Here is a 26,861-nt window from a genome sequence, read left to right on the forward strand (position 1 = left end):
ATAGTAATAATACTTCACAAAGTTGTTGTTAAAGTTAAATATGATATAAATTAAGAAGCTGTTAATATTTTACAAGGCATCAAGATTATATTTCAAACTTTCATTATTGTAGTGATGAAAATGAATATGGAAATGGTCAATAAACAGGATAAGACTACATTTGAAATGTACCATACCACACATTTTATTTCTCACATTAATGTATTTAGATATTTATTTCACGTAAACTTCAAAATAAAACAAAAAATAAAGGATACCTTGGTCACGTGCAACAAAATGACCTTAAAGGTAAATCTTATATTGAGTTAAATTCTGGGAAGTATAAGGGGTTAAACAATAAAGTATAATCTAATCTAAGTGAAGTGAGTGCTTCTGCAAAACTGTATTTACTCCAATTATTTTTCAGTATCCCATCTTAAAATCTAATGAGTCCGGACTAATTTAACAATTCTAGTATAACTTAGAAAACTTAGGTTTTCTAGGTTTCCCTCCCCTGGAATTCGACTGTGTACAAACTAACTTATTTACTGGAGACAACCTGTTAACTAGAATTAATATAACAATTGGCATCTTCATATGATATTTTTCTAAATTCAATAAGATATAATTAATTGATTTAAAAAACAAGCTTTATTATATTAGACATATATGGAAATTTATTTCTGACTTGACTGTAGGAAAATTAGGTTTGTCAAGTCATGGAGTTTGTGAGCACATCAACTAACCCAAGCAATCATGGTTACCAACAGTACAACATATGCAACTTAATGACACAATTTGCCAAAAATGACAAAAACTGAATCCCTGCTGAACACTCTTAAGTGAGGTACCTAACTTCAGATGCTTTTAGTTTGCATAATGGCTTCCCACATGAAATAAGATAATAAGAAGCAGAAAAGACTCACAAGCAATGCTTGACTTGTTCCAACTGCTTGTGAATTAAAAACAGCTGTGGACAGTAGGAGGTTGGTCTCTAGTTAAATAAAATGTGGGCAACATAGATAATGATGTTCTCTTTCTTGAAACAGAGTGTTAAGAATCATTAAAGGAGGAGCGAAGGACTTATAAACGTTACCAAGCACTTTCAGTGAGGTAGTTATATTTTAGGAATATTTAAATATTTTCAATCCCTTGATTTCATTTTCTTTACTAGTAATTTTCTAAATCATATTTAAATCACTGCAAATATCACACAAATTTGAGCTCCTTTCTTTTTTGCAAATAAAGTTTTGAACCATGATTAATGCAAATTAACCATAGTTAAGTGCCGGAAACAGAGCAACATCTGATTTGCAAACAACATTCAAGTTTCATTGAGCTGTGAATACTGTGAGTAATACTGGTATACACTCACCTGTCAAGAATAGAAGCAGATCTTCCAACACATAAGCAATGAATACAATCATAACAGACAATTGCACCTGTGTGCTTCGTCTCTGCCTATTTAAATAAACATCACACAAATTTGTATGATATTTGCCATGATTTACAGACATACACAAAGAACACAGACATATGCTTTCCCATTTCTAATATATATATACTATTATATAGTCATAGGAAATATTTGTGGACTACCTTGTCTTTTGGTATCAATAATTTCAGAAATAAGGTCTTTGGAAAGTTGTTCCTTATCATTTGAAAAATTAATGCGTAACACAATTGTCTGTTATGATTGTATTCATTGCTTACATTTTGGAAGATCTGCTTCTAATCTCGGCAGATGTGTGCTTACCAGTATTATTAATAATATTCACAGCTCAATGAAACTTGAATGTTGTTTACAAATCAGGTGTTGCTCTGTTTCTGGCATGTAACACAGAAATAGAGGACAGCATCTAGCAAACTGAACATTTTTCAAGGAATCAATAGTAGTCACTAGTTTCATGATTCAATAATTCATGATCATAGATAAAAGGTACAATTTTCCATCTCTTACTTTTTTCCTCAGTTGTTAAAAATGCACCCATGAAAATATAACTTACCTTTTAGAATGTTGTTTTAAAAATTTACGGTATGTGCACTATGAAAATGTAATATTCCTGAAAGAGGAAAAAAGGACACTATAATTAATAAAGAGTACATTGTCTTTTCACTAGCTTTACATTCAATTTCAGATTTTAGAAGAGGCAGGATCCTAGGAACAGAACTGGATGGGAGATGGATATCTTAACTCTAGCTCGTTAGGAGTCACTAACCAGCTCTCAGACCTTGGAAAACATCTCTGTATGATCTCATTTTCTCAATAAACGTTTGACACGAAGACTTGGAATAATAATAATGATAATAATAATAATAATAATTATTATTATTATTATTATTATTGAAACAGAGTATTAAGAGTATCGCTCTGTCGCCCAGGCTGGAGTGCAGTGGTGCAATCTCGGCTCACTGCAAGCTCCGCCTCCCGGGTTCATGCCATTCTCCTGCCTCAGCCTCCAGAGTTGCTGGAACTACAGGCACCAACCACCACACCCGCCTAATTTTTTGTATTCTTAGTAGAGACGAGGTTTCACCTTGTTAGCCAGGATGGTCTGGGTCTCCTGACCTCGTGATCCACCTGTCTGGGCCTCCCAAAGTGCTGGAATTACAGGCAAGAGCCACCGTGCCAGGCTTGACTCTTAAAATTCTTAATTCTGGCTGGGCGCAGTGGCTTAGGCCTGTAATCCCAGCACTTTGGGAGGCCGAGACGGGCAGATCACGATGTCAGGATATCGAGACCATCCTGGCTAACACCGTGAAATCTCGTCTCTACTAAAAATACAAAAAATTAGCCGGGCATGGTGGCGGGCCCCTGTAGTCCCAGCTACTCGGGAGACTGAGGCAGGAGAATGGCGTGAACTGGGGAGGCGGAGCTTGCAGTGAGCCGAGATCGCACCACTGCACTCCAGCCGGGGCGACAGAGCGAGACTCCGTCTCAAAAAAAAAAAAAAATAAAAAAAATAAAGTTAATTTTAAGAATTTAAAGTTTTCAAAACACTTGATTTGTAAAACAATTACTCATCAGGAAATTATGGCAACAAAAACAAAGAATCTTTGTATTTTGAGGGGTCTATGTCAATCCATTTTAACAACATGAATTATATCATTCTGAAGTCAGTTGAAAATGTAATTGACAATATGTACCTATACAGACATATATACGCATATTGTGTATGCATTTGCACATGTATGTATGTGTATGTGTGTGTGCACGAACACGTCATTATTTCTGTGTTTCTGTGCAACACAACTTCACTTCCTGAAATATATGGTATAGAAAGTGGAAGGTAGGATGTTTTTTAATTAAAAAAAATTTAGAACAATTTTAAATATGATCACTATGTTCCTAATATATTTAACTTCTAGAATCTCTTCCCTGCTCACACTTCTTGATTTCAATTATCACCTCAGTGCTAACATGCCCTAAATATATAAGTTTCTTTGGTTCCGTCCCATATTTCAAACTGTGTACTGAACATTTTAAATCTGTAACCTTATTATCACCTCAAAGATATCTTTTCTGTTTTCTTTCTTAATATCCCTTCCTTTCTTCTTTCAAAGAGGTCACTATTTTACTGGTTGCTTTAGCTAAAAATTTGGCAAACAATTTTGCTGTTTTTGATAGAAGTATAACATCATATACCCACATAATTGTACAACTTGATTAATTTACCCAAAGTAAAAAGAGCACAAAATTATCACCCAGATTAAGGAGCAGAAAGCAGAGAGATTTGTGAAGGCCCTGAGAGCCAGGGAACGTGGAAATTGAATCACTAACACATAATCATATTGAAAGGTCTTTATGCTGCATGGAAAGCTTAGTTTGTCACTGTGAGAAGAGTAGACAAAGCTGGGAGAGTGCTTCACAGTGGAAGGTGAGATTCCCAGTTTAGAGCTTAAAGGCAAGTTCGGCGAGAGTTAGGTTAGGCCTTGTTATCAACTGAGAGCACTTTTTCCAGGACAAAACCTGCACCAGTGAGAAACTGCTAAGAACAGAATTTAAATTGGGCAGTACAGAGACATTAAAGACAAGACAAGAGAATATCCAGATAGAGAGTGGAGAGAGGAGCAAACTAGGTAAATCTCAAGAAATATAAGTTAGAATTTGTAACATTTCTTGATAACAAAGCAGGAGGGAGTCCTTATTGTCTGTGTGAGTTAAATAACACTTTGGAAAATAAAAACACAGCAGAAAGATATGCCCACACAATGTAAATATTTTAGCCTCACAGTTTAATATGAAACGAAATAACTTTAGGAAAATTCTAGAAAGATTTATGAAAAAACAGAGAGTTATTAAACATTGGTCTCTCAGCTTCATACTCACCCTGCCATACTCTGCTTTATGGGAATGTGAATTAGATCAGTCTCTGTGGAAAGCAGTTTGGAGAGTTCTCAAATAAATGAAAACAGATCTATCATTCAGTACAGCAATCCCATTACTCAGTACATACCCATAGAAATATTAATCATTCTATCATAAAGACACATGCATGCATATGTTCATTGTAGCACTACTCACAATAGCAAAGGCAAGGAATCAACTTAGGTCCCCATCATTGGTGGACTGGATACATACAATATGGTACATGAACAACAGAGAGTACTAATCATAAAAAAGTACAAAATAATGTCTATTACAACAACATGGATGCAACTGGAGGTCATTATCCTAAACAAAATAATGCAGAAATGGAAAACCCAAATACTGCATATTTTCACTTATAAGTGGGAGTTAAACATTTAGTACATGTGGACACAAAAAATGAAATGATAGACATCAAGGCCTACTTCAGGTAGAGACTGGGAGGAGGATGAGGACAAAAAAACTCCCTATCAAGTACTATGCTCAATAGCTGGACGATTAAATAATTTATGCACTAATTCCCAGTGGCACAAAATTTCCTCATGTAACAAACCTGCACAGGTACCCCTGAAAATAAAATAAAATATGGAAAAAAGTGAAATTCATGAAATCTTAGAAAAAGTATTAAAAACATTTTTTCCACTACCACAGCCTCTAATAAGCTCTTTTTTAAAAAAAAGTTTTTATTTTAAGCTCAGGGGTACATGTGCAGGTTTGTTACATAAGCAAACTTGGGTCGTGGGGGTTTGTTAAACAGATTATTTCATCACCCAAGCATTAAGCCTAGTACTCATTAGTTATTTTTCCTGATCCTCTGCCTCCTCCCACCTTTCACCTTTCCAAAGGTGCCAGTGTGTATTGTTGTTCCCCTGTATGTGTCCATGGGTTCTCATTTAGCTCCCACTTATACACAAGAGCATTCCATTTTCTGTTCATGCATTAGTTTGCTAAGGATGATGACCTCCAGCTCCATCCATGCTCTTGCAAAGTATATAATATCGTTCTTTTTTATGACTGCATAGTATTCCGTGACATATATTTACCACATTTTCTTTATCCAGTCTATCACTGATCAGTCTATCACTGATGGACATTTATGTTGCTTCTATGCCTTTGTTATTGTGAATACTGCTTCAATGAACATATGCATGCATGAGTCTTTATAATATAATAATTTATATTCCTTTGTGTATATGCTTAGTAATGTGATTGCTGGATTGAATGATATTTCTGTCTTTAGGTCTTTGAGGAATCGCCAGAGCATCTTCCACAATGATTGAACTAATTTATACTCCCACCAACATTTGCTTTTCTACACAACCTCCCTAGCATCTGTTATTTTTTTACTTTTTATTAATAACCTATCTGACAGGGGTGAGATTGTAACTCATTGTGGCTTTGATTTGTATTTCTCTAATAATCAGTGACATTGAGCTGTTTTTTATATAATTGTTGGCCCCATGTATGTTATCTTTTGAAACGTGTCTGTTCATATCTTTTGAACACTTTTTAATGGTGTATTAGTCAGAATGCTCTAGAGGGATAGAACTAATGGAAAAGACATATTTTTCATTATTATATATAATATATATTATACATATTATATAGTTCATTATAATATATAAGTTTATATGTATATAATTATATATAACAATTTTTATATATAATTATATACATATACATATAAATATATAAATTTATATGTATGTAAATACATTATATGTATATAAATTTTATGTATATATGTATGTAAATTTATATATATGTATGTGTGTGTGTGTGTGTATATATATATATATAAAGGGAAGTTTGTTAAGTATTAACTCACATGATCATAAGGTCCCACAACAGGCCATCTGCAGGCTGAGGATCAGGGAGATTCTGAGTTCCAAAACTGAAAAACTTGGAGCCCGATGTTCGAGGGCAGGAAGCATCCAGCACGGGAGAAATGTGTAAGCTGGGAGACTAGGCCGGTCTCACCTTTTCATATTTTTCTGCCTGATTTGTATCCGCTGGTAGCTGATTAGATTGTGCGCATCAGATTAAGAATGGGTCTGTCTTCTCCAGCCCGCTGACTCAAATGTTAATCTCCCTTAGCAACACCCTCACAGACACACCCAGGAACAATATGTTGCATCCTTCAATACAATCAAGTTGACATTCAGTATTAACCATCACAAATGGGTTGTTTGATTTTTTCTTGTGGATTTGTTTAAGTTCTTTATAGATGATGGATATTAGACCTTTGTCAGATGCATAGTTTGCAAAAATTTTCTTCAATTCTGTAGTTTATCTATTTACTCTGTTGATAGTTTACTTTGCTGTGCAGAAGCTCTTTAGTCTAATTAGATCCCATTTGTCAATTTTTGCTTTTGCTGTGATTGCTTTTGGTGTCTTTATCACGAAATCTTTGACCATGCCTTTGTCCAAAATGGTATTGCCTAGGTTGTCTTCCAGGCTTTTTAATTTTGGGTTTTACATTTAAGTCTTTAATCTCTCTTGAGTTAATTTTTGGATATGGTGAAGAAAAGGCTCCAGTTTCAGTCTTCTGCATATGGCTAGCCAGTTATCACTGCACCATTTATTAAATTGGGAATTATTTTCCCATTGCTTGTTTTTGTCATGTTTGTTGAAGATCAGAGGGTTGTTGATGTACAGTTATACTTCTTGTTTATTTGCTCTGTTCCATTGGTCTATGTGTTTGTTTTTGTACTAGTACCATGCTGTTTTGATTACTGTAGCCCAGTAGCATAGTTTGAAGTCACATAGTGTGATGTCTTCAGTTTTGTTCTTTTGCTTACAATTGACTTGGCTACTGGGGTTCCTTTTCAATTCATATGAATTTTAAAATAGGTTTTTCTAGTTCTGTGAAGAATTTCAATGGTAGTCTAATAGAATAGCATTAAATCTATAAGTTGCTTTGAGGAGTATGGCCATTTTACAATATTGATTCTTCTTATGCATAAGAATTGAATAGTGTATTGGTAGTTTTTAACATGAATTGATGTTGAATTTTATGTAAAGCCTTTTCTTCATCTATTGAGATTATTATGCATTTTTTGTCTTTAATTCTGTTTATGTGATAAATCACATTGATTTGCGTATGTTGAACCAACTTTGCATCCCTGGGATAAAGGCTACTTTATTGTATTGAATAAGCTTTTTGTTATTGTTCTGCTGGATTTAGTTTGCCAGTATTTTGTTGAGGATTTTTACATCAATGTTCATTAAGGTTATTGACGTGAAGTTTTATTGTTGTCATTGTATCTTTGCCAGGTTTTCATAACAGAATGATGCTGGCCTCAAACAATGAGTTAGGGAAGAGTCCCTCCTCCTCAATTTTTTTTAGCAGTTTAGTAGGAGTGGTACCAGCTGGTAGAATTCAGCTGTAAATCTGTGTGGTCATGTGATTTTTTCCTTTTTGATTAGTAGTCTATTATTGCCTCAATTTTAGCATTTGTTATTGGTTTGTTCAGAGATTCAATTTTTTCCTGGTTTAGTCATGGGAGGGTGTATGTGTCCAGGAATTGACCTGTTTCTTCTAGACTTTCTAGCTTATGTGCATAGAGGTGTTCATAATATTTTCTGATAATTGCTTGTATGTCTGTGAAGTCAGTGGTGATATCCCCTTTGTCATTTCTGTAATTTTTTGAACTATCTCTCTTTTCTTTTTTATTAGTCTAGCTAGTGGTCTATCTTAATTTCTTCAAAAAACCAGATGCTAGATTCATTGATTAAGACTGGTTTGTCATGTCTCATTGTCCTTCAGTTTAGCTCTGATTTTTGTTATGTCACAACTGGATATTTACCCAAAGGAAAATAAATCAATATATCAAAGAATATCTGCATTGCATATTTATTGTAGAACTACTCACAATAGCATACATGAATTCAACCTAAGTATCTATCAACAGATGAATCAGTAAGTTAAATGTAGTATATATAAATGATGGAATAATATTCAGCCATAAAAAAATAATGAAATCATGTCATCTACAGCAACGTGGATGGAACTGAAGGTTATTATGTTAAGTGAAATAAACCAGGCATACAAAGACAAATATCACATGTTCTCACTCATAAGTGGGAGCTACAATACTTGGTATTATGGATACAGAGAATAGAGTGATAGATACCAGAGACTGAGAAGAGTGGGTGGCCGGGAGGGAGGATGAAGAGAATTTGGTTAATGGGTATGAATATATAGTTAGATAGAAGAAATAACTTCTGATGTTTGAAATCAGAATATGCTAACTATAACACGCAACAGTATTTTGTATTTTTCAAAGTAACTAGAGGAGAGGACTTGAAATGACACCAACACATAGAAACAATAAATACTGAAGGTGCTGGGTACCCCAAATGACCTAACTTCATCATTACACATTCTATGCATGTAACAAACACTCATGTGTACCTCACAAATATGTAAAATATTATGTATCAATAAAAGAAAAAATAGACAAAGAACAGGTTTTGTAATGAGACGGTGGAGAGTGCAAAACAGAAGGGCAAGTTTAGGAGAAGGGTGAGAAAGGAGTAAGAAAGAAAAAATGCAATATTATCATTGTAAAAGTTTAATAACCACAAGTAAATCAATATTGCCAAAGAAGAGGATATTATAATGAGTGTAAAACAAAAGTACGATGAAGACATTTCTTGAAATGTACAAATTGCCAAAATAGAATAAAGAGAAATAGAAAATTTGATGACACTGTAACACATAGATAGTTTGATTCTCCACTTAAAATTTTTCCACAGGTCAGAACAATCCTTAGAGAGTGCTCCTGGAGCATAGTAAAAAATCCAGGTGGCACAGGTAAACACAACCATAACATATTTTTAAAATATTTGTTTGTTGAAATGAAACTAGAGGTGGATATCAGGAGATAAAAATAGCCAGGGAAATAATAATCCTAAACATAGATGGAAATATAAATTAAATATTAGCATTTCAGGAATGCTGTGTTGATCCAAATGTAAAAATTGTCTATAAATATCTTTGTGTAATTTATTATACTTAGATGTCAACAATCAATCCTGATTAAAAACAAAACTAAACAAAACAAAAACAAGAAACACCATGTCTTGGGAGGATTTAAAGTGAACAAACTCGTATATACTACTAGCTGTGGGGTCACTTGGTATAATTATGTTAGAAAAGTTAGCAGGTATTTACTCTTCAACACAGAAAGTTTACTTCCAGGACTTAACCTAGAGAGATTCTTGTGCTTTGTGCCAGGAGGCATGTAGAGAAATATTCATGGATTTGTACACAGACGTTTAAAAAATAAAAATTAAAAAAAAAAAAAAACTGAATGTCCAAAAACTACGGAATGGATAAATATACATTGCTATAGAAGTATAAATTAGTTATATTTGCATAAAAAGTTAAGGGAGTGAAACTACACTCATCAAAATAAATTTTGGTTGAAATAGAAATATCAGTGAAATAATGAAAAAACAAATAATAAAAATAAAAAAAATTAGGCAAAAAAAGCACAGAAATAAATAAATGCTTTTTTTAAAGGTTTTAAAACTTGGAAAACTGAATAATATTAACACTTATGCCATACATATATATATTTTTTTGACAAAACTATTAAAAGAAGTAAAAGAATATTTTACACAAAATTTGGGAAAATGGTTACCAAAAGCATGAATAAGTGGGTGAACACCTGTGGGGTTTTGGTAATAATGCTCTCTCTCTTAAAGTAGAGAGCATGAGTATAAGACTTTGATTTTTCTTAAACTGTTTGTCTCCATTATATGCTGCATTTAGAAAGTTGTAGTTCACAGGCCGGGCGCGGTGGCTCAAGCCTGTAATCCCAGCACTTTGGGAGGCCGAGACGGGCGGATCACGAGGTCAGAAGATCGAGACCATCCTGGCTAACACGGTGAAACCCCGTCTTTACTAAAAAATACAAAAAACTAGCCAGGCGAGGTGGCGGGCGCCTGTAGTCCCAGCTACTCGGGAGGCTGAGGCAGGAGAATGGCGTAAACCCGGGAGGCAGAGCTTGCAGTGAGCTGAGATCCGGCCACTGCACTCCAGCCTGGGCGATAGAGCGAGACTCCGTCTCAAAAAAAATAAATAAATAAATAAATAAATAAATAAATAAACACAAATAAAAGATCCTTAATTCTCCCTGTTGAAAGTAAAGGAATATATTTTTCCTTATCTTAGAGTATTTACTTGGGAAAAGCTGAATTTCTTACTTATTCCTCTGTTTCTTGGAAATCCACGTACATTTTGTAGAAAGCTGAATAAACCTCTTGCAAGCTATAAGAATAAGGGTTATCTTTCTCAAGTACCTGGGAACCATCACTTTGAAATGTCATAATCAAGGCAGATAATGTCCTTGCTCTTTCTGTCTGTGGAAAGGATAGAACCTAACTCTGGCTGAGCTGGCCTTCAAGTTGCAAAACTAACTCTTATCATAAAGATTTTAAAAAGTTTATTTTGGGGGCGATAAAGACAAATAGCTAACACAGGTAGTAACTGCAATTAGCAAGTAAACAGGATAAACTATATGTGGCAAATGGTGCTTTACATAGTCTCATCTGAGAACTAGTTATTTATTGTTTATCTTGAGAGCCTGTGTTTAGTGGGTTGTATCTGCTTGACTGTATAAAATGGTGAGATTTCTTTCTGTCTTTGCAACCTTTTAGTGAATTGCCTGAGATTTATATCACATTCTAGTTAAATGTTCACTTAATAATAAATTATTTTCTTTCTCTTCTCCCTTTGTGAAGAGGTTTTCTGTGTTGGCAGGGTATTTTGTTTTGTTTTTAATTATATCTCCTTAATAATTGCCACAATAGATTTGTTAAATCAAACTAACATTTTGCCGGAAAAGGCTTCCATGCTCACATACTTGAGATCTTATGTACAAACCACAACCTAACTTAGTAGGGCAGCAAACTAAAAACCTCATTTAGGAGTATGCTACTGTAATAATAGTGGAGTCTCAGCCAATCACAGCAGCCATACTTCAACCACTCACAGACGACCAAATGTTCAAACTGTGCTAAAATAAGTCAAATGCTGAGCTGTAACCAACCCAACTGTTTCTATCCCTCACTTCCATTTTTCTATATATTACTTTAGTTTTTCTATTCATAAATATTTGACCATGCGACAGTCCTGGGAGTCTCTCTGAATCTATTCTGATTCTGGGGCATGCCCGATTTGTGATTTTTTTCTTTTCTTTTCTCTTGTTCAATTAAATTTTATCAAATGTAGTTTTCCAACGTTTTTCTTTTAACAGATTATATATTCTAAAATTATTTTTAAATCTTCAACAGTCAAATTTCTAATTCTAACAGTTATTTTGAACATCGTGAATTAGACAAAATTTAATCATGACTGACTTTCTTATAATGCTACAGGGCAACGATGTAGGAGGCATTTGTTATGAAGCCATCTGTCTTCTATGTAAATTCATCTTGTAAAATCTTCTAGTTTCTGAAAATTATACAAATTTTTAAAGTAAATTATGTAACATTCTGAAAATCATTAATTATATTCTTTAATCAGAAACTACTAAATGTCCTTATTTCACAATGCCTATGTCAAGAAAATAACTAGGTCCTAAGCTAACATGTCACTTTTTTGTTCTCAGGGTCTATTCAGGATAACCATAAACTATTAAGATGCTACTCTCTATAATGCAGTAGTATGTAGGCTGATGCTTAAATCATTATAAGTGTGTTTATCCTTCTGGGTATGAGCTGTGTGAAAGAAGGGTATTATTCCTAGCTATTGTTTATGAGAATCTTGAGGGAAAGAGAATGAAAGAGCAGACATGAATATTCCATTATAGGCTGTCTCTCCAGTGTGCAGCCTCTTCCAGAGACTGGTTGTATTAAAAATTATTTTAAAAAATGGAAAAGCAACGTATCTGGTTGACCAAACTCCATCTGAATATATTTTGATTATTTATATTAAGGATATTCTGTCAAATACCAATGTAATATTAAATATCAAATTGCACATTAAAAAAGATTTGGACATGCTGACATTTTGGTTGTTCAGCTCCCTTCAAATTATTTTTAAATGATTTACCCTATTTTCTAACTCTTTCAGTGTCTGGGTAATAAAAATAGCAAAATCCCACAGATACCTTGCGCAAAATTAATAACCTATGCTTATTTCTTGGAAGTTAATAGAAAGAATAAAAGAAAGAAGTATACAAGACATGTATTGTGATAAACAAATTTTAATTTCATTAATATTTTAGAACATGTAATTAAATAGGAAAAATAGAGTATATAATTAAATAATAAAATGGTTAATTTATTCATCTAAAGCACTAATATGCTTACCAACAAATTTTTTGCAATGCAATTATGTGACTAGAACATCTATATTCAACATCATAAGTTCTTAAAATGACACCTTCTACAATGAAAAGTTATATATATCAAATCACTTCTTTTAACCTATATTATCAATATTATGAGACAATATACCAAAAAAAATCAGATTTCCTTTATCCCTTCCACCTTATAATCCAGGAAGTTCTCTAAAACACTGTGAACATTACATATGTGGCTATTTTACCCCCAAGTGGCTGTATTATTACAGAATGAATTGCTAGTACTGATACATTTGTGTAGGCCTAGTTGTACAATGTAGGTGTCAAAGTATTGCATTCACTTTATCCATGGAATAAAATGAATGGCTTGTCGGCTTGTATATATTTTATAATTTTTATCTGGGCCTTATTTAAGAATGCCTTTTTACAAAATAAAAATTTTGCTCTAACTTTATAAAATAAACTAAATATAAATAGACTTACTTCTAAATTATAGGAGAAGTTAAGATAAATAAATGAATATTATATGGCAAATAGTAATTTAATGTTCTTTTTTTCAACTTAAAAGCCTATCTGCCATTATTATTGCCAATACTAAATTATACCACAAAAAAACTAAAAGACAAACATTTTACTTTTAAAAACAAATATTTTAGTTTATAAAATGCTAGGCATTTTTAAATTTTGGTGATGTATAAAATTTCAAAACTCATTACAAATTGTAATGACTTAAAAAAGATGCAATAACACTAGTTTAGAAAAATTAGTTTCACTCTTGTTTTTACATTACATTCACACATGCATAAATTTGTTTTGTGTGTGTGTATATATATCTATACACGCACATGTATACTCATACATCCATATACACACATATGTATGACATATATATATATATATATATACACACACACACACACACATATCCATGTTTATTTTTTATAGATTGTGCATATAATTTTCTGGTAAAAATTAAATACTACTTCTATATTTTTGCATTTTGCTAGATGTTAGAACTAGTATTTAAAAAATAAACCCTAAAAAAGGTTAATTTTATAGAAGTCATCAAATGTAGTTACCAGAAACTGGGTGATTAGGGAGAGTGTGGGTTAAAAAAAATGTTGGTCAAAGAATATAGAATTACAGGTAGACAGATAGAATAAGTTCAAGAAATCTATTGTACAGCATTGTGATTATAGTTCCTGATACTTTATGTTATTCTTGAAAAATGCTAAGAGAATGGATGTTAAATGTTCTTACCACCAAAATATCTATTTGAGGTAATGCATATTTTAATTACTTAGATTTATCCATTCTCCAATATATATACACCTCACAACATCATATTATACACAATAAATACAAGGTTATGTCAATTTAAAATAAAATGTATTTATTTAAAAATCAGCTCTCAATATTAATATTGAGAACAAAACGTATGTAAGACTTTAAAATTTGTTTTAGGATTTTTTCTGTTTTCTTCCATGTCGCCATGTTTTTTACCTAGGTGATTCTGCAACTATTAGACTTTTGACCTCAGTCATGGAGAGATTCTATTTACTAAAGATTCCTTCATGAGATAACAATTTTTTTGTATTAATTTATTTAACAAATATTTATCGAAAATCTACTCTGTGTCAAGCACTCTTTGGGATGCTTATATCAGTAAATAAAAAGTATACTTGCCTTCACTGCAGTCATTCTAGTGAGAACACTTCAGCAATAAATAGTAGATATAATAAATAAGCAACATATACAGTATGTTAGAAGATTAAAGAGCTGTAATCCCAGCACTTAGGGAGGCCGAGACGGGCGGATCACGAGGTCAGGAGGTCGAGACCATCCTGGCTAACCCGGTGAAACCCCGTCTCTACTAAAAAATACAAAAAAAAAAAAAAAAAAAAAAAAAAAAAAACTAGCCGGGTAAGGTGGCGGGCTCCTGTAGTCCCAGCTACTCAGGAGGCTGAGGCAGGAGAATTACGTGAACCCGAGAGGCGGAGCTTGCAGTGAGCTGAGATCCGGCCACTGCACTCCAGCCTGGGCGACAGAGCGAGACTCCGTCTCAAAAAAAAAAAAAAAAGAAGAAGAAGAAGATTAAAGAGCCATAGGAAAAACAAGGAGAGTGATGTCCATGGGAATGAGAAGGACAGTAGTTCCAATTTTAAATATGATGACCAGGTGACCTTTTACTGGGATAAGACTTCAGAAAAACTTAAAGGAGATAGGGGATTACCTACACAGATAATTAGTGGAAGAGTATTCCTAATAGACATAAACATGATATTATAATTAAAATGCATTAAATTCATTGTTCTATGGAAAATAGATTGCAGGACAACAAGAGTAGAAATAGGAGCAGAAAGCAATAGCAATCTGCAGCTAGAAGAGGCACAGGAGAGCTGAGAAGAAAGACCCTGCCTAGCCTAAGTGCAGTTAAGCTAGATCTAATAACCTTTGTTTGAAGGGTAAAATAAAATAAAACATATATAAAAGTAGAATAAAAGCCTTCAGTCAGAGACTGAGCCCTGCTCAAAGAAAGTCTTTGTTTTGTTTTAAGATGTTTGTTTGTTTTTTTTTCTTTAGACGGAGTCTCACTCTGTCGCCCAGGCTGCAGTGCAGTGGCGCCGTCTGGGCTCACTGTAAGCTCTGCCTCCCGGGTTCATGCCATTCTCCTGCCTCACCCTCCTGATTAGCTGGGACCACAGGCGCCTGCCACCATACCCGGCTATTTTTTTTTTTTTTTTTTTTGTATTTTTATTAGAGACGGGGTTTCACTGTGTTAGCCAGGATGGTCTCGATCTCCTGACCTCGTGATCTGCCCACCTCAGCCTCCCAAAGTGCTGGGATTACAGACATGAGCCACCACGCCCGGCCTTAAGATGACATTTTTTAGAACTATTGTAGGTCCACAAAATAAATTAATTAAGAAGAAAGTACAGAGATTTCCCGTATTCGCTCCGCCCCTTCACATGTACAGGCACTTCCATCGTCAACATCTCCAGCAGAGTAGTACATTTGTCACAATTGATAAAACTAAAAAGACACATTATAATTGCCTATAGTCCATAGTTTACATTACGGTTTATTCTTGGTGTTATACATTCTACATTTGGGAAAACGTATAATGACATGAATTAAAAGAAAAATTTTTGACAAATTTACTTTAGCAGAGCATATTGGAGCAAAGAAACAATTCATGAGTTGGTCAACACTCTGAACCAGTCAAAGTTCAGAGAACTCCACACAGCAACATGGGCAGACAGTATTTATAAATGGAAAAGGGAAGTAACGTGAAGAAACAGCTTGATTTTCCAGCTTAGCATTTGCTTTCTATGGACATGGTCTGGTCATTTGGCAGCCTGTGATTGTCTGAAAGCTTGGCAGCTAGGATTCAGCTACTTGTTACAAGAATATACTCTTAAATTAGGTTACAAATGGTTTACATACTAAGTTAGGTTAAAATTTGCTATAAACAGACACAGAGTTAGAGCAAATTGAATTTAACTATTTCCCCCTTTTGGTCAGTCTCTCAATTTTGAGAGATCGATTAAAACCTTGGTCATTAATGCACTCTCTGTTGGCCTCAGTATAGAATTCACAATTCTCCACATCAGGTCAGTTGAATGTTTCTTTATGTTGCCTTTGTGTCATCATTATTCTAACTATAGTTAGACCATTTGACATTTAACAGATGGCAGCATATGAGCATTTAAGACTCTTGAGACGATATAATGCACGAGGGAGACCCTGATGTTGCCTATCAGGAGGATAATGCTAAGAGACTGAAGTATACTCCTTAACAGGAGTCCCCTTGAACTGAGCTGATCAAAATCAAATATATCAAAAACGAGCCACGAGAGAAATCTACTTGTTTTAACCAAGTAGCTTGTTTGTTGATTTCTTGCAATCGAGTTTCTGCCATACCAGATGTATTTATCCAAGTGCAACAGGAGGTGTTAGCTATTACACACTCCCCCTTGTTCAGGCAAAGTAATCTAAAACAATCTTGTTATCTAAGATAATGTTAGCAAGAGAATTTAAAGAAGTTTTCTGGGCAACTGTAGCTTTGCAGTAGATTCAGCTATAGTAGCTCATGTTTGATACAGCTTTCTAATCATAACCTTCATTTACATTTACTCCAAACCAGAGAAGGAGCATTCTACCAAAAAATTCCCATTTAGAATTATTTATGCCTGCTGGCAAATCTCACATTATTCTATGGTATAAATTTAGAGGTGCTCAGTTTGCAATTGGTTACAGGGTGACACTGGTACCTTTAGAATCCCAAATCTACATTGAACCCTTATTTTTCACATTTGAAACATGTATGGTTGATTGTTACATCCTCCACAGATAAAAATACATCCTGGAGGGTAACAACAGACAGGTCCCTGTTGGATGCCTTGTGCATTAGGGGTCACCAGTAGGGAAGCACTAATCGTATTTGTCTAAGGCTCCTTTATTGAATTATTGTACAGTTGGATAACACAATAATTGATAATTAAGAGATTAAGGTTATAAATTTTTCTAAAAACTGTCAAATTACCTTTCTTTTGATTTTCTTATGTAATATCTGACATACTTTAACTCCAAAAAGCACTCACAAAAAAACTCAGTAGGTTTTGCCTACTGTTAGATTTACATGAGGAATCTTGGGATGTGAATCTAAAAGCCTAACCCTATACAAAGGACCGGATATTATACTTGCAATATCAGTACAACTTGTTAAGAAGGTGAATCTGTGAATCTGAGAATCTCTAAGATTCATGTAAAAATTTAAGTTTTACATGATATAGCCAATATTCAGTTAACTTAGCTGAGGAAGCTATCAATTATGAAATTTAAATTATTGTATTATCTTGGCCATATATAAACCAAAAAGAAACACAGAGAAAAGAGAAAAGGGTTTCATGGTGACAAAAGGAGAGAACCCTTAATCCATGATCTTGGGAAAGCTGGCTATCCATGCCTTGGATACAATCTGCTACTGGAAAAAAAAAAAAAATTGCTGGTCAGCCTTTCCTTGAGGTCTTTAATAGGTGTATAGTACCTAGTACCAAGGGTGTGAAGCAGCTCTCTTGAGTTGAGAGATGTGGATTCAGAACTCCAGGCCTGAATTTCGTAACAGAGACGAAGTTGCTATGGTCCCTGCCAATGGAGTTCAAGGGCAGTTCCTGTATATTGTTTTTCTTTTTACGAAAGACTCATTCTCCATGTTCTGTGTTACAATGGGCTTCTTTCACCTGCTGAAAATATACTTTGGTATAACTCATTAAAGCTTTACACTACTGAGACATGCTAGAGTATATAAGACTGGGAGATACATGGAGTTTTAGTATTAGAATAATAGGCCTTAGAGTAACTATTTTATTCTGCATTTTGCAGTGGAACTGGATATAATTGCCATTAATCCATAATATCTTTGACCAAAGTAATACAGTCAATTCAGTCAGTTTTGACTAATGTTATTGTGTTTGTAACACATTTTAAAGTTTTTTATAACTTGTCCAGTAAAATGAGTACCTCCTTTTCTGAATATACCTCTAGGGATGCCCCATAAAGAGAGCACATTTTTAATATCTTGGTAGCTACTATGAGAGCACTGGTCTTCCTACACAGGAAAGCTTCTATACAACCAGAAAACAGGAACTGAAAGTGGAAATTGACTGAAGTCCATCTGTATGTGTTGAAATATTCCACCAGGAGCTAGAAATGTAGTACCTGAGGTTTTTATTGTCTTAACAGAATTATGAACTTGGCAAAGCAAACATTGGTTAAAAACCACTTTAATAATTTTAAAAAAGTAATCACCAATTTTCTTCCTTTATGAGTTGTATCACTTTATTTATTCCGTGATGAGTCCGTAGTGTACAGAGCTTTTAACAATGGAAGCTTCGCAGGCTTAGGAAGAACCAGACAGCTTCCCAGGCTCTCCATAATTTCACACTTAGCATGGAATCTACAGTTTTTTAAATATCAATTTTGTTTCTCCAGTTCAGACGCATGGCACTGCTTATTAAATAGGGCATCATAGGTAATCTGATTTGAATCACTGTTATGGAGCTTTTTCAAATTTCATATCTTAACAATTTCAGTACTGACTGACAGCATGAAAATCTGCCAAGGCATTTGTTTCTCTTCTTCTGCTTGATGCTGGGTTAGCAGTTTTATGAACCAATTAGTTTCTTCATTAGATTGCTGAAAATTCTTAGTCAGTCCAATGGTCTGATCTTAAAGTTATTAGAAACCTGTACTTTTCAGAGTTCTTTCCATGAATCTCCTTGAAGATGAAACACTTCAGACTTATAGTTGCTCAGGAAAATACCAGAGTAAACAATTAATCATCTGTAAATTATAAGACTTAAAACTGTGATGGTTAAAGATCTGATGAGAGGTCATTACAATCATGGTACAATTGACAAGAAAATTCAGTTATTTACTTTTCATAAAACATTTTAAGATAATTACTAAATGATATGGTTTTGTTCTGTGTCCCCACCTAAATCTTGTCTCAAATTGTAATCCCTGTGTGTCAGAGGAGGGGCCTGGTGAAAGGTGACTGAATCATGGGGGCAGACTTCCCTCCTGCTGTTCTCATGATAGTGAGTGAGTTCTCATGAGATCTGGTTGTTTGAAAGTGTATAGCACTTCTTCCTTCACTTTCTCTCACCTGTTCCATCATAGTAAGACATGCTTGCTTCCCCTTCACCTTCTGCCATGATTGTAAGTTTTCTGAGGCCTCCCAGTCATAATTCCTGTTAAGCCTACAGAACTGTGAGCCAATTAAACCTCTTTTATTCATAAATTATCCAGTCTCAGGCAGTTCTTTATAAAGGTGTGAGAAGAAACTAATATATCAATTGGTACTGGGAGAGCGGACACTGCTATAAAGATACTTGAAAATGTAAAAATGGCTTAGGAACTGGGAAACGGGCAGAGGTTGAAACAGTTTGGAGGGCTCAGAAAAAGACAGGAAGATGTAGGGAAGTTTGTAACTTCCTAGAGACTTGCTGAATGGTTTTGACCAAAATCCTGATAGTGATATTGACAGTGAAGTCCAGGATGAGATGGTCTCAGATGGAGATAGGAACTTATTGGGAACTGGAGTAAAGATCGCCCTTGCTGTTCGTTAACAAAGAGACTGGTGACATGTTGCCCCTACCATAGAGATTTGTGAAACTATGAACCTGAGAAGGATTCTTTAGGGTATCTGGCAGAATAAATTTCTAAGCACTGAAGCATTCAAGATGTGACCTGGGTGTTTCCAAAGTAATGTTTATATGTGTGAAGAAAGGGATCATCTAAAATTTGAACATATTTAAAAGGGAAGCAGAGCATAAAAGTTTGACTTTCTGCCACGGTTGTAAGTTTCCTGACCCCTCCCAGTCATGCTTCCAGTTAAGCCTGCAGAACTATAAGTCAATTAAATTTATTTTCTTCATAAATGGATGAGATGTTTCTTGGAACAATTATCAGTGATAACCCATCCTGGATATGACTCTTGGAGTGAGTGGATAAAGTGAAATTTAGGTAACAATAATTTGAATCCAGAACTACGAAAAAGAGAAAGAGAAGAGAGAATTTGAGGCACTGAGTAGATTATATGTAAGTATAGTACTTATACTTACATATAAGAGTAGATTATACTGTTTCTGTCAAAGGAGATGGAAAATGGAAGATGTAGCCAATTTCAAAGTTGTCAGCAAATAAGAAGGCACGACTAGAGGATTTATAGTTTGTAATTACAAGAAGTGGTAGAACATGGATGGAGTTGTTCTCAAAGAAAAATGATGTTTCAGAGAGGGAGAACGTAACATTTCAACATAAGAACAATGAACATCAACTGTGGCGTATGGAAAAAAAAGGAAAATTTTCCTCAAATTCTGATTTCTTGTTCCATAATTCAAACAGACTAACAGACTATTTGGTTAAGCATTTGAAGTGGTAGAAAGTGTATTTACCATTGAATAAAATAAAAAATAGAAAGATTTTTTTTCTTTTTTTTCTTTTTTTTTGGTTGGAGGGAATACTTTGAGAGTGGATCAGAAAGTAGAAATATGTTGTAATTATTATTATTTCTGTTTTTGAGATGGAGTCTTGCTCTGTCACCCAGGCTGGAGTGCAGTGGCATGATCTGAGCTCACTACAACCTCCACATCCCTGGTTCAAGAGAGTCTCCTGCCTCAGCCTCCCTAGTAGCTGGGACTACAGGTGTGAGCCACCACGGCCGGCTATTTTTTTTTTTTTTTTTTTGTATTTTTAGTAAAGACAGTGTTTTACCACAATGGGCAGGCTGGTCTCAAACTCCTGACCTCAGGTGATCCACCCACCTTGGCCTCCCAAAGTGCTGGGATTACAGGCATAAGCCATAGTGCCAGAACAGATTTTATAATTAGAGAAGAGAGAAGACAACTTAGATTTGAGAATAAGGATACAGGGAACTGAGCTATCTAAGATTGAGTTGGTATGAATTATCTACTGAATATGGAAAGCCTCATTTACTCAAAGGTTTTTGCTGCAGCAGACTGAGACAGTTTACAATTCAGAGAAAGCACAACTGTCAGTGAAAAAAACAGAAACTAGATTAGTTGCCTCCCAGGAGTAACTTAATATTAGAGGAAACTTGAAGCCATTGTACGAAATTTAACTTATAAACTCTGCACTGTTACATCCATTTAAGAAAGATTGTTGGCCAGGCGCGGTGGTTCACGCCTGTAATCTCAGCACTTTGGGAGGCCGAGGGGGGCGGATCACGAGGTCAGAAGATCGAGACCATCCTGGCTAACATGGTGAAACCCCATCTCTACTAAAAATACAGAAAAATTAGCCGGGTGTGGTGGCGGGCACCTGTAGTCCCAGCTACTCAGGAGGCTGAGGCAGGAGAATGGTGTGAACCTGGGAGACGGAGCTTGCAGTGAGCTGAGATCATGCCACTGCACTCCAGCCTGGGTGACAGAGCGAGACTCCATCTCAAAAAAGAAAGAAAGAAAGAAAGATTGTTGTGTTTAACAATTTTTGAAAAGGTTAAACAGTAAACATATTTGATTCAATTTTTAAAATACATTTGAGTGTGTATGAAAATTAACACAAAAACCCACCTTCCAAAATGAGGCTTCATGCATAGTAAAAGAGTATATTCAAACCATATATCATTCATTATAATTAAAAAAATTAAAAAATAGAAAAATGTTTCAGTGAGTGTTGGGAGATTGACTTTTAGTAGAACTAAAAATTCTGATGGTTCACAAAGTTGAAGGTGTTGAAGCTTAAACTAAAAATAAAACTATTATGCTATTGTACAATTTGAAAAGTAAAAATGAAGAGATGAAGGAAGAATTAGAGATTAAATATAAATAACATGTGGCATTTTGACTTTCAGGCAATTTTTGAACAATAGATTCATTATAAGAATGTAAGCTACGACAATAGGTGATAAAGATGGGTAAAGGAAAGTTTAGAGGAAATTATGGAAAAATAATGAAAATCAGTATTGAAATAATTAGATTTCATAAAAGTAGAGAAAGCATAGGAGGACAAAAGTATAGTTGATTTGATCAAAGGGTGTTTTTTAACTGTAGGGAATCATTAATGATTATAATAAATCAATAAATGATTATAATCCTCATAATCATTAAGAGGATTATGCTAGAGAAGTGATCACTAAAAATAGACTACTCATTTATTTCCCGATTATTTCAGATACCGTAATTTGAAATAATATAAAGTAATTTGCAATTACATAAAGTCCTAATTTGCAATTATATAAAGTTCTGGTCATTTAACTTATGTTCTACCTAGTTCAGTCTTTAGTTCTTCTATTAAAACCTTCTAGTTCACTGAGACATTAAACTAAATGTGTAGATATCTTAATATATGCATGCACACACTTATATAAGCATGTTTAAAGAGTTCTAGAATTATATTGACCCATTTCAGATCATCATATTAATAGTATAAAGATATTAATAGAACATAAGATTAAAATAAGCATTTATTCATTTATTTTATAATGTTGAAATATATTACCTAAATTATAAATAAAGCTCATATTCAGAAAACTTCTATTAGAAGGTCATTTGATTTAGATAAACTTAATTGCCCTTCTGAACATGAGAGAGAATATAAAAGATGGATGATAAGATTAATTTAAAGATGGTATGAGATAGCAGTAGTATGCAACTCAATGAATCTATATTAAGATGGAATTTGATTATGGCCATTTTTGCAGGAGTAAGGTGGTATGGCATTGTGGTTTTTTTTTTTTTTTTTTTTTTTTTTTTTTTTTTTTTTTTTTTGAGGTGGAGTCTCCCTCTGTCGCCCGGGCTGGAGTGCAGAGGCCGGATCTCAGCTCACTGCAAGCTCCGCCTCCCGGGTTCACGCCATTCTCCTGCCTCAGCCTCCCAAGTAGCTGGGACTATAGGCGCCCGCCATCTCGCCCAGCTGTTTTTTTTTTTTTTTTGTATTTTTTAGTAGAGACGGGGGTTTCACCATGTTAGCCAGGATGGTCTCGATCTGCTGACCTCGTGATCCGCCCGACTCGGCCTCCCAAAGTGCTGGGATTACAGGCTTGAGCCACCGTGCCCGGCCGGCATTGTGGTTTTGATTGCACTTCCATGATCATTAGTGATGTTAGGCATTTTTACATATGCTTGTTGGCCATTTGAATATATTCTTTTGCAAATTGTCTGTTTATGTCCTTAGCCCACTTTTTGATAAGATTGTTTTGTTTTGTTTTACTTGCTGATTTCTTTATGTTCTTTGTAGATTCTGGATATTAATTCTTTGTCCGATGTATAGACTGTGAATAAAGTATTCACAGATGTATAAATCTGTGAAGATTTCCTTCCACTCTGTGGGTTGTCTGTTAACTCTACTGATTACTATAATTATTTTCTGTGCAGAAACATTTTAGTTTAATTTAGTTTAAGCAAGTCCAATCTATTTATCTTTGTTTTTGTTGCATTTGCTTTTAGGTTCTTGGTCATGAAGTCTTTACCTAAGCCAATGTCTAGAAGGGTTTTTCTGATGTTACCTTCTAGAATTTTTATGGCCATAATCAAAAAATAAAAATAAATAATAGATGTTGGCATGGATGTGGTGAAAAGGGAAGACTTTTACACTGTTGGTGGGAATGTAACTTAGTACAATCATGATGAAATACAATACAGAGACTCCTTAAAGAACTAAAAGTACATCTGCCATTTGATCCAGAAATCCCACTCCTGGGTATCTACCTGGTGAAAAGAAGTTATTATATGAAAAAAGATACTTGCACACACATGTTTATAGCAGCACAATTTGCAACTGCAGAAAACATGAAACCAGCCCAAATGCCCATCAATCAACAAGTGGAAAAACAAAATGTGATATGTATATATATATATATGTGTGTGTGTGTGTGTGTGTGTGTGTGTGTGTGTGTATGTGTGTGTGTGTATACATGGAATACTAATCCGCCATAAAAAAGTACAAAATAATGGCATTTACAGTGACCTAGATGGAAGTGGAGACTACTATTTTAAGCTTAGTAACTCAGAAATGGAAAAAGCAAACATTGTATCTTCTCACTCAAGTGGGGTTAAGTTATGAGGAAGCAAAGTCATAAGAATGATGCAAAGGAGTTTGGGGACATTGAAGAAAGACTGAGAGGGAGGTGAGGGTTAAAAGACTAAACATTGGGTACAGTGTACACTGCTTGGGGGATGCGTGCACCAAAATCTCAGAAATCACTGCTAAATAAACTTATTCATGTGACCAAACACCATCTGTCCCCTAAAAACCTAATGAAATAAAAAATAAATTTAAAAAATGGAATTTAAGATGGGAGACTTATAACTGCCACATTCCCTACTGCTTTCTATCAGCTTACTGCAATGTAAGTAGCATGATGACAAGAATTCTGAGCATTGATTGAGAGGCCTCCAGAGCCACCATATGAAAAAAGATAAAGCAGAGATCTGTTATTTATTTTATATGACTGCTTCAATCAGGGTACTTTCTTTTTTTCTTTTGTATTTTTTCACCTTATGCTTTTGTGTCTTGAAAGGGTATTTCTACATTAAAAAAATACTGGAAAGAGCATCAGAAATTAATGAGTACTGTTTTTCTGAAAACACACACACACACACACACACACACACACACACACACACAACAGATTAAGAGTTCCTAAATGTATAAATTATATAGCACAGTTTTTCAATTTAGAAGTGAAAAAATAATTGTATTTTACCTTTCTCTTTTCTTTCCATGTGTAACTTCAACTTTGTTTGTTAAGTAATGTGAGAACAACTCTTTAGATATTTTCTTTACTTTTATTTTCAGGTGTTTAAGGTCTACTTTCATTCACATGTTCATTGGAAAACTTCTGTACTACTTGAACCAATGTCCCTGTTTTCCTCACCCCATCATAAAGCGGCTACTTGTCCTTCCCTGTAAGTTCTGTCTTTAGCTTTGATTCCTGGGATCTGACTCTGATCTTTTCAAAATAATCAAAGAGCTGTATTTTGATAATTGTATTTTTCGGAGATTTCTCCTATTTATTTATTTATTTATTTATTTAATTATTTATTTATTTTTGTATTCCCTTACAGATTCTTAGAGACCCCACCTTTGTCTTTTTAACACATTTCCAACATACTTTAGTTTTAATATATTTTCCTCTTTGTCTAACTCCATACGTTTGTCATACTAGTAAGTATTCCACTCTTTGCTGATTGAAGCTATTGTCCTTAAATTTTATACCTTTCAGTTGATCTTAAAAAACTCATTCACTGTATCATATACCTGTAGTCATCTGTGGTTGTGATAGTGACCACATGATTTCCTCGGTCTGTCCTACATGCGGCTGATAACATCTCCAGTTTCTCCATGTGTAAATTGTTTATGTTTTCGTGTTGCTTTTGTTTTTTTGGTCTATTTTTTGTTAGACTTTCCTGAAATCTTTGTTCATGCCCTGTTATATTTGTATAGTCTCATTGTCTTAATCTCTCAATGACCTGTGGCACTGATATGATAACTTTCTCTTTAAAAGTCCCCCAATTTGACAGCATCTCAGAATGTCATGTGCACACCTGTTACTCTTGTTAAGACTAATTGTACTGTTACTAGCACTGTCTTTGTTTATGTCCTTACCAATTATGGACCCTAATATTATCTGCATTCAAGTTTGTGAATCAAATTTGAGTCCAAGAACGAGAGGAAGCACCATACTCTAACTGACAGCAAGATGTAGAGTCTACTTCAAATATATATGCAGAATCCAATTCCCTCTTTTACTTAAACTGCTACCATTCAGGTCTAATCTATCATTTATGTTTTTATTTGGATTAAAACAATATCCTCCCAACTGTTCTCACTGCTTCTGCTCTTGTTACATAAAGTTTGTTCACAGCAAAACATGTAGAGAGATCTTATTGTAAGTCAGATTGTGTCACTCTGTGTGCAAAATTCTCCAATGTATTCTTATCTCACTCAAAGGAAAAGTTTATGATCTATAATGTGATTTATAATCTGACTTCCCTGTTACCTCTTTAACCTCACTTCTCCTAGTTCCCACATTCAGCTTCTCAATTCAGCCACACTGACCTTCTCAACCTTCTTCAAATCTGCCAGTCATTCTCATCAATAACTTCATTGAATGCAGGAATGTTAGCATGTTTTACATTGCTTAAAATGCCTAATGATAACAAGGATTTGATGTATGTGCAGATTACATATGTAGTAATTTATTTTTGACATTAAAAAAATGAAGAATAAAAAATTACTTGACTAAGTTTGCTCAACATTTATCTATACATAATTCATCTACTTTTATAAATAGATAAAACATTACATTTTTATTTTCAATGTTATACAGTTAAGAAGTAAATGAAAATATAGAGCACACAAGCTTTATGAGAAATTTTTCCATTTTTTTGAGCAATGGTGATTCTTTAATATTATAATTGAAAAGAACTACTTTTGTCTAAATCAAAAATCCTTTGCCTGCTTTCCACATGGGTTTTCAATGTCACTGCATTTACAGAATTACTCACTTACAAAATAACAGGAAAATTATTTCATCAGATGGCTATTATACAGTAGTAATTTTGTCTCAAAAGTGTTCTTATATTATGTGAATTGCCTTCAATAAAGTTTTAAATATGTATTTTAACTTTCCTATTAAGATGTAAGAACATTGCTCTATGCAACAC

This window comes from Rhinopithecus roxellana, chromosome 4, assembly GCF_007565055.1.
Source record: "Rhinopithecus roxellana isolate Shanxi Qingling chromosome 4, ASM756505v1, whole genome shotgun sequence".
Classification (NCBI taxonomy): domain Eukaryota; kingdom Metazoa; phylum Chordata; class Mammalia; order Primates; family Cercopithecidae; genus Rhinopithecus; species Rhinopithecus roxellana.